The sequence below is a fragment of the Pteropus medius genome, unplaced genomic scaffold (assembly GCF_902729225.1).
Source record: "Pteropus medius unplaced genomic scaffold, Ma_sr-lr_union100, whole genome shotgun sequence".
Lineage (NCBI taxonomy): Eukaryota > Metazoa > Chordata > Mammalia > Chiroptera > Pteropodidae > Pteropus > Pteropus medius.
Genome location: NW_024346062.1, coordinates 5,573,653 through 5,582,916, shown reverse-complemented (window position 1 = coordinate 5,582,916; position 9,264 = coordinate 5,573,653). Strand labels below are relative to the sequence as shown.

Genomic DNA, 9,264 nt, shown 5'->3' with positions numbered 1-9,264 from the left:
TCCAAAAGATAGATGGACATTTAAATGTTTTTCAGGAAGTTTCCTGGCTAGCATGTAGATGTAGGAGTTAACCCAACCAGGGTTCAGTTGCAGAGAATATAATCCAATCTTGCTGATTTTTGTAGAAAGGGATTTATTGCACAGTATTTTATTTTGCATACTTAACTGATAAATTGTATAAAGGAATAGACTCTGGGCTAAGCTTCTAGGAACAAGTTACTCAGTCATAATGAGAAAACTACTGAATCAGGAAGCCACTTTTACCATGGATAATAACAAAACTACACTACCTATGCCATGATTAAAAAGCTGCCACTATGATTACTGACTACAAAACCATGCTAGTATAACCACTACTACTCATGGCAGCAAAACAAATGCTAATTACCCACCCTGCCTCCTAATTTACTGTGGAAGGAAGAAGGATAACCTCCCAAATATATCCAACATTCTAATCCTTGGAACCTATGAAGATATAAGTTAATATGGCAAAAAAAAAAAAGGCTTTGCTGATGGTGATTAAGAATATGGACTTTGTGATGGGTAAATTACTCTGATTATCCAGGTGGGCCCAATTGTTGGAGGAGGTCATCAAGAGGATGTGACTACTGGCTGAGCTGCAAGCCAGAACTGGGCAACCGGAAGCTCCTCACTCTCTCCGGTGTCCTTGGAATGTACATTCCACTCACCATACCCACAGTAGGAGTTGTTTCAAGAACATAGACTTGAGAGAATAAGGTGTTGTTGAGACCCGGTTGACCGAATACATGATTGAACCTGGTTAAGGCCTCTATATAAACTTTAAGATTCTGGTGGGCAGATGGCAGAGATCAACTTGTCTTGCTTACTAAAACTGTCACCTTCCAATCTGGAGTGGTCTGCCTTTCTTCGGTCTCTCCTTCTCCTCCATACAGGGCCAGTTTCAGATTTTACCCTAGGAACTCCCGAGTTTGCTTACCAGCACCAATTAACCACGTGGGTTCTTAAAAGTGGAAAAAGTGTCTCAGCTGCACTCAGTCAGAGAATCAACATCAGAAGGTTTCAACACACATGTCGCTGGCTTTGAAAATGGAGGAAGGAAACCATAAACCAAGGAATGTGGAGATCTCAAGAAGTTGTTTCTAAAGGAAACAGGTTCTCCACTGAAACCTTCACAAAGGAACACAGCCCTGGTGACACCTTGATTTTGTCCAGTGAGACCCGTGTTGGAATTCCAACCTAAAGAACTCTAAGGTAAAAAAGGTTTGTATGTATTTAAAATAGTTTTTTAAAATCTTAATTGTGGTAAAATGTATATAACACAGAATTTACCATCTTAACTATCTTTTAAGTGTATAGTTCATTAGTGTTTAGTATATTCACAGTATAATATTGTTCAACCAATCTCCAGAACTCTTTTCATATTGCAAACTGAAACTCTATACCCGTTAAACAACTCCTCTTTCCTTCCTTTGCCTCAGCTTCTAGCAACCACCATTTTATTTTCTGTCTCCATGAATTTGACTACTTTAGATACCTCATATAAGTGGAATCAAGCAGTATTTGTCTTTTTTTGTGACTGGCTTATTTCACTTAGTATAATATCTTTGTTTATCTTTGTTATTTATATCAGAATGTCCTTCCTTTTTTTAGGCTGAATAATATTTCATCGTATGTCTATACTGTATTTTGTTTATATATTTATTCATTGATGAACGATTATGTTGTTTCTCTCTCTTGGCCATGGTGAATAATGCTGCTATGAAATGTGTCTACAAATTGATGTTGTTTTAAGCCACTAGGTTAGTTGAGTTCAGTTTGCTAATATTTTGCTGGGGATTTTTATATCTATGTTTACCAGGGATATCGGCCTGTAATTTTCTTTTCTTGTGGTATCCTTGTCTGATTTTAGTATTAGGGTAATACTGGCCTCATAAAATGAATTTAGAAGTGTTTTCTTCAATTTTGATATTTGGAAGAGTTTGAGAAGGATTGTTATTAATTTTCTTTGAATATTTGGAAGAATTCACCATTGTAGCCATCCTGATTTCTGTTTGTTGGAAGGTTTTTTACTACTGATTCAATCTCCTTATTGGTAATTGGTGTGTTCACATTTTTTTACTTCTTCATGATTCAGTCATGGTAGGTTGTATGTTTTTAGGTTTGTAATTGTTATGACAGCAAGAGAAGACTAATACACTCACTTTCAGGTTTTTTTAGCTCCTTCATATAAATCCTAAATCACACACATAAATCTAGCTGCAGCAAAATCTGATGAATGTAGCATTTAGCTTTTGACTCTATAGTCAACAAGGTTTATTAAAATAAAGTTCAAATGGATTCTAAACTGCCACTCCACAATAGCATTAAGAAGTTATTGCTGTAAATGTGGTAATTGACACCATGGATGTGAATTAAGAATAAACAGGAATTTTATTTATTACTCTTCATGTATAGAAGACAGAAAGCAATACACTTAAGGTAAGCAGAGGACAAAGGCCCAATTCATGTGAATAAAGAATAGTGTCAGAATAAAAACAAATATGTAGGAGATGAGAATATTGTGTGTTAGTCAAAATAATTGTTTTGAGGAAGGGTCAAACGGCCAAAAGTGTCAACTGACATAGAAGGGACCAAAAGGGTAAGATTTAGAAAGGTAGAGGTGGTGATGTTGGTGAGCGCAGTTTCTGGAATTTGTAGAAACAAAAAATAAATTGTAATGAAACAAGGATTGAGTAAGGGATAGGGATTTTTCTCTTCGTAGATAATTGCTGATTATTGGATATTTCTTCCTAGTCAACAATTTTCTATATCTTGGATTTCAAAACAAGATATACCCTGTACATACCTGAAGGGAAATATTAAGCAATCAGAAGTAAAAGGGCAACAACACCCAAGCAATACAGAGAGGAGAAATGTTAACTTTTTCAAAAGGGAGTTGCCTGGTGCAAGAAGATAAGAAACAACCTTACACACTAGTGGGAGAATCTTCCAGGTAATAATCAGCTTGAAAGATTTTGTTTTGCTGTTTACTTCTAAGTTAAGGAAGGTCTCAAAAGCCACTCTGACCTCAGCTGTACAAGGCATTTTTGCAAGATTCTCTTCTGAAGTTTGCTGCAGGCATTTTGCAGAGCACAGAGGGAACTTGAATTTATAATTGCAGTATTGGAACAGAGAATAGAAACAAATGTCTAAAGTGAAATAAATATAATGAATGGCACTGTGTAGTCAAATAGCAAGTGTATGCATTTTAAGAATAATCCTTAAGCAAAATCAGATAATAAGATGATGAGTGTTTTGATAACTGGCATTTCAGAATGCAGTGTGCTTCTTGAGAGCTGCTTACCTCATAACAATATATGACAAATAATCCCACAGCCCAAATTAAGAGGCTAGACCATCTATTCAGGACATGCAAAGAAAGTATCTAAAATCTTTTCTGTGCGCTCTGGCCCCAAATATGTAGGGTTATAAAAGACTCATATTAGAGACAGAGAAGAGAGTTTGAACCTCCTTGGCCATCACGGAGGAGAGGTGACAGTTCCTTATCTCTTACCTGTGGTAGAACGAGAATAGCTTCTTAGTGACAGTGTTCTGCAAAAGAAAAAAAAAAATCTGCTTTAAACACACTCCAGTCCCAAAGAACATTGCAGCTACTTCAACTGGTACCAGTACCATGCAGATCTTTCCTTCCCCTGATAAGGCTAGAAACAGGACAAGCGGGAACATGGCTCCTTTCTCATTCTCTCATTTCCAACTATACCAGACTTGAGTAAGAGGAGAAATCATCAATGAATCATTTCAGAATTTTGATTATTATCCTGGACTGAAATATTAACTATAAAACTGATTTTTTGTTGTTGTTGTTGTTAACTAAAAACCTGAGGGTTTCTTGTGATCTAAGAGTGAGCAAATAAGCTTTGGGACTAGGTAGAGGTTTTATTCTGGAGCAAGATAAATATATCCCCACAGATCACATTTTAACAACAGGTATGGGGAAAATTTATCTGATTTATGATGACGCTGAGTCCTGGTCTTTCAACAAACTGTATATATACTAAGCTTTTTTCCTTGCCTAAGAACATGTGTATATCACAAGAAAAAGCTCTTCATATATTCCCTCATACTTTTACTACCATGTCTGTGTTGATCTTCAGTTGCCTACTTTCTTGATTAAACATTGACTTCTTATTATAAACACTCATTTTTTTCAGTTGCTCTGGTCTTTGCTAGTTGAGGTGTGTTCCTGATTAGCACAGCTCTTCAGCCACAAATGTATGTAATTGTAGGAGAGAGATGTTCCAGTGAGTCATTGTTTTACTGGCCAGACCCTGACTCTCCAAGTGGACCACAAAGTATATCTGACTCACATACATCTAATCTCAAAGCCCTGTTTAGGAAAACTAATCTGATCAGCAAAAAAACAGTTGCTTAATTTTCTGTCTTATTGGATTTTATTTCACTTTCTGACTTAGAATAAGAATATTTAAAAAAAAAAAAACCTGCTCTGATTATATCATTGTAAGTCATAAGAAGAAACTTTTTTCAATAGAAGATATTTGTTCTTTAAGCATTTTGTAACATATAGCATTAAACTGTCTAGATTCCCTCACCTAATAGTATATCATGTTCAGCTCACCATTTACATCTGTACTGGGAATGCATATTCAATAGTGTTGCCAGTGAGGGTGCATGTACACAAAAATGATGGTATTACTTTGGAAATTGAAATGTCTATTTGCTGTGAAATTTTAAAAATTATGTTCAAGAAGCCATAATCACTGTCCTAGTCTTATATTTGAAATACTGAATTGGTATTTAACCAGCTACAATGCACAATAATACATTTCAAAGGGTTAGGGAAGGCTCTATCTACTGTAAAATGTAGATGTGGAAAGTTAATTTCAGTTTATCCTCATCAGTACTCTCACATTCTTGTATCTGTGCAGTGGGACTGGAATCCTTTATTCTTTTGTACATTGCCAGGGGTCTTTAGTTCTCAAACCTCATGGCAAGCCATCTGCAGAGAACTTACTCTGATTACTACTGCAGAATAAAGGTTTGGAATGAGCTAAACCATGTATCATCTCTTGAGATAGTTTCTCTTCTTGGATTGTTATCTAATTTGCTCTCCTCATTTTCCACTGGAGGAAGGAGAGACAATGTTAAGAAGGAAAAAGCGAAGGAGCCAAGTAGAGTAGGTGTGGGTAGCTTTTTTACTTCCCCTCCCATTTGATGTCCAGTGCTGTTAGCAAAAGTGAACTACTACATGATTCTCTGTTTGCTGCCTATCTATGCCACTTCATTTTCTTAAACATACATTACACACACACACACACACACACACACACACACACACACACACTCACACTCTCACTCACTCACTCAAATTTTCTTTCCTTCTTCTTACCATCTTCCCCATGACCTTTATGAAATCTGTGATTACAGTCCCCTTCCAAAGTGAACCTTCACCTTCTGAGCCACCTCTAGAGGTTGATCTCAGTCTTTCTGGTGAAACTTGACAACCACTTCCATCATACTTATACAGCAGAATTTAGTTCTAAAGACAGTAAGTAAGGTGAAAATGTTTGATGATAGATTCTTGAAAATCTCAACCATCATGTCTATAGTAGTTAATGTACCATATTTCAGTAAATCTAACACAGCAATTTTTTCCTTAAGTCAGAATACATTGCTCATTCTTAGTTGAATATTTGAAATAATAGAGGCCCATGTTTTGGAAAAAATACTGTATTTGCGCACTTGAAGCACCTGCACCATAGCAAGATGCTCACCCTGGGAGAGACAAGGGGACTCAGACTGAGAAGACTGCAGACTCAAGCCACTTTCTGACTTCCCTAAAACAGTCCCTGGAGCTACATGACATTCAAAATGATCAGCACTTATTTTTTTAAACTGTCTCTAACTCCTTCTGTCCAGCTCTATGTTCTTCCTCTCCATCCTCCTCATTCTGTCTTAAATTCTATCTGCTGAAGTTTCTTACATGCAGCTCTTCTCTCACCTACTAGACTTCAGTCTCCTCAAGCTCAAGGCCTGCATTTGAGCTATCTTTTTATTCTGTCTAACACTTAGCAAAATGCTTAGCAAAGAATAGGTATTCAAATGATAGCTGTAGAATAAATGTTCGCTTTTCTGTATCTCCTGCAATAGTTTTGGAGTTATCGGACTTAAAATTTTTCTGGAAGTTATTTTAGCTTAAGACTCCTCTAAAATTAAATCTTATAACGAAATACATTAAATATTAATGAAGGCACAATGGCAAAAGTCGAAATAAGAGTGGGGGGAGTTAGGTTTGGAGACCAGCATGGTTATTTCTACTTTTCATTTGTAAACCCTTAAAGGGTACCCACAGAATTCTAAAATGGTCAGGACTGCAGTCTGAGAATAAGTTTTAGGTTAGCTACCTGTAGAGTGAGTGTTAATGCCTTGTGAGAATGCAGAAAAACGAGAAGCATTAAACACCATGTGAGAAATAAAGATGGAAGGGAAAACATTTTTTTAATATTAAATGTAAATGAAAAAAACTTCAAATGGAGTGTTAGTGGTTTTGCATCTGAATTCTAGAATTGATATTCATGGCATGTCTTTATACATAATCCATGTAGAATGTAATTTAAGACATTCAAATAATTTGGAAATGCATCACTGATCGGAAAACATTATTTTAGGAACAGCAGAACTACGAAAATTTTCTAATACCTTGTATTATATCACGTTATTTAATAAATTAGAATAAATAAAATATTGTGAGACAAATTATAGTAACTTATCTTCTATAGAGAATGTTACTTAATAACTTAGTCTTTTAGTATAGGGAAAATGGTACCCATTCTTCGGTGTTTCTAAATACATCATCAATTAAAGGCAAAGTAGCCGATCATATAGTACTGTTAATAGATAAACTGAAGCATATTAAAATTTTTAAGCATTTATTTGAGCAAAAAGAAATTTGAATTGGGAAGCATCCAATCTAGAAGATAAAAAGGAGCTCTGAGGAGCTGTACGAAATGAAAGACTTTTATAGGCAGAAAGGAGCTGGAACAAGGAGTTATATAAGACAACAAAGCGTAGGTTATTGCAAGGTTACTTTCCTGTAGTAGATAGCAGGATTCTATCGAACAGATTACCTAGCTAGTGCTGATTCAGGCAATTTTTTGTTGACTGGTTTTAAGATTCCATTTCTGGGAATGCTGAAAGTGTAAATAATTAAGTCTGAGTTTTGTGATGTGGGGCTTACCATAAGTGACTTGGTTTTGGTCCTTTTGCCTTATTTTTAGCAGTATGTACTCCACATGTGAATTATAATTGAATTGTAATTTTTTGGAGGAAAGTTTTCAAAATACATTAATGTTATCAATGTTAATATTAGCAGCTAAAATTTTAAAAATCAATAAGATTTATGAAAAAAACGTAAAGCCTCATCTTTATATGTGACTTAAGTTATCAAGAAATATGAAAAAATTGAGTTGAAAAATATTTTTGCCCTTTCTATAATCATATATGTGGATAATTCTAAACGTATGTGTCTCACATAAAATAATATATAATGATAATATAGGTATGCTGGTGGTTCATTAATAATCAATTAGAATGCATGGGAAAATGTTATTTATTATAAAAGGACTAATCGATCATTAAGGGCTTTCTTTTTTTTTCACATATTTATACCCTTTGACTTTATTAAACTTAATAGGAACTATAGATTGAATCCACATGATCTATTTCTCTCTTTTCCAGAGTAGCCAGTCTCTGATCGGTGATCCTCTTAGCCTTATGGGTATCTTTTCAGAATACTCTTTTTAGCATGTTTCTGATTAACTTCTTGATGCAACTAGAAGGAAATAAAAGTGCTTTCTAATGGACTCTTTTGCTTTTCAAAACAAGCATATTTCACTACTGTGTGGGTACATAGTTTCCAGTTAGTCACTAAATTTGTAACTGGCCTAAAATGATGGCATATTACTCAGTGGCACTGCTTTTGTTACGTATATTTGAACATTTCCATAAAAAATGAAAATGTTCAAATATAAAAAATAAACTGAATAGTATAATAAACTGATTGTATACTGAACACCTGGTTTCAATATCTGTCAGTGTTTGCTAACTTTTTATCTATGTCCCATATTTTTTGCTTCAGTATTTTAAAGCAAACCTTGACGTATTATTTCTTCCATAAATAACTTATAATGTAGTACTTTCCATACCTTACTGTGTAGTATCTCTAAAAATAAGGATTTTTAAAGCTAATCACAATACATTATCACATTTAATCAAGTTAACAGTAATTATTTAATGTTAATTGATGCCTAGTCTGTGTCTAGATATTCCTGATTGTCTCAAAAATTAAATTTTAGGTTGGTTTGATGAATTCAGGATCCACATCAAGTCCACACATTGCATTTGGTTATATGTACTTTAAATTTGTTTTAATCTGTCGTGTCCTCGACCTCTATTATTTTTTATAGTGCTTATTTATTGAGAACTTGCTCATTTGGCCCCTAGGCTTTCTCATATTCAAGATTTGGCTGATTGCTTCTTCATGGGGTCATTTGTTTCATTAGCCCCTGCATTGTCTATAAATGGGTACAGTATGACATATTGATCTGGTGACATGATAAGATTCATATTGAAATTTTCTTAGCAAAAATACACCATAAGTGGCAAGGTGTACTTATTGTATCATACTAAAAGATATATGATGTCTGATTGTCCCAGACTTAGAGATGTTAAATTGAGTTATTGGGTTCAAGTGTTGTCAATTGAATCTATCATTATAATTCTATGAATTGCATATATTTCTTTCTTTTTCTTTTTTCTTAGGGGCTCTAATTTTCTTTGCATTTATAAACTGGAATTTTTAAAATAAAAAATAACTTTTTCATATCAACTACAATTTGTTAACTCTAAAATACAGTATGTACAAGAAAAGCATAATAGTACTTGGTTCTTTCTTTTTATATATCTCTCGGTTCTTCCCATTCATTTAATTCTGTACTTATTTGTTTTCCCTTCTAATAGCAATACCAAAACTAATGTCAGCATATCATTGAATACAGTTTAGTGTTTCTTTGTTAATGTATTTTCTTTAGGATTATTTCAGTTTGAACAGTCAAACTTTTGTATTTTAAAGCTCTTATAATAATTATTCAATGGACTATTATTCCGCAAATTTAATACACAATTTAGTATAATTGTTTCAGTTCATTTTAATTTTTTTGAGAATTTAATTTTTTAACATTTTTGAGTTTTATAAAGCATTTATAA

General features: G+C 34.1%; 1 protein-coding gene across 2 annotated transcripts in view; it reads left to right on the top strand.

Annotated features, from left to right (window-relative positions):
- Positions 1 to 1,173: 1,173 nt before the first annotated feature.
- EDIL3 (EGF like and discoidin domains 3) overlaps positions 1,174 to 9,264 on the top strand; it is a 610,996-nt gene continuing 602,905 nt past the window's right edge. The window contains exon 1 of one of the 2 annotated variants that reach the window (XM_039875013.1): positions 1,174 to 1,233. The gene's annotated coding sequence lies outside the window, so the exon portion shown is untranslated. The remainder of the gene's footprint in view (positions 1,234 to 9,264) is intronic. The other variant, XM_039875011.1, reaches the window with a different exon arrangement.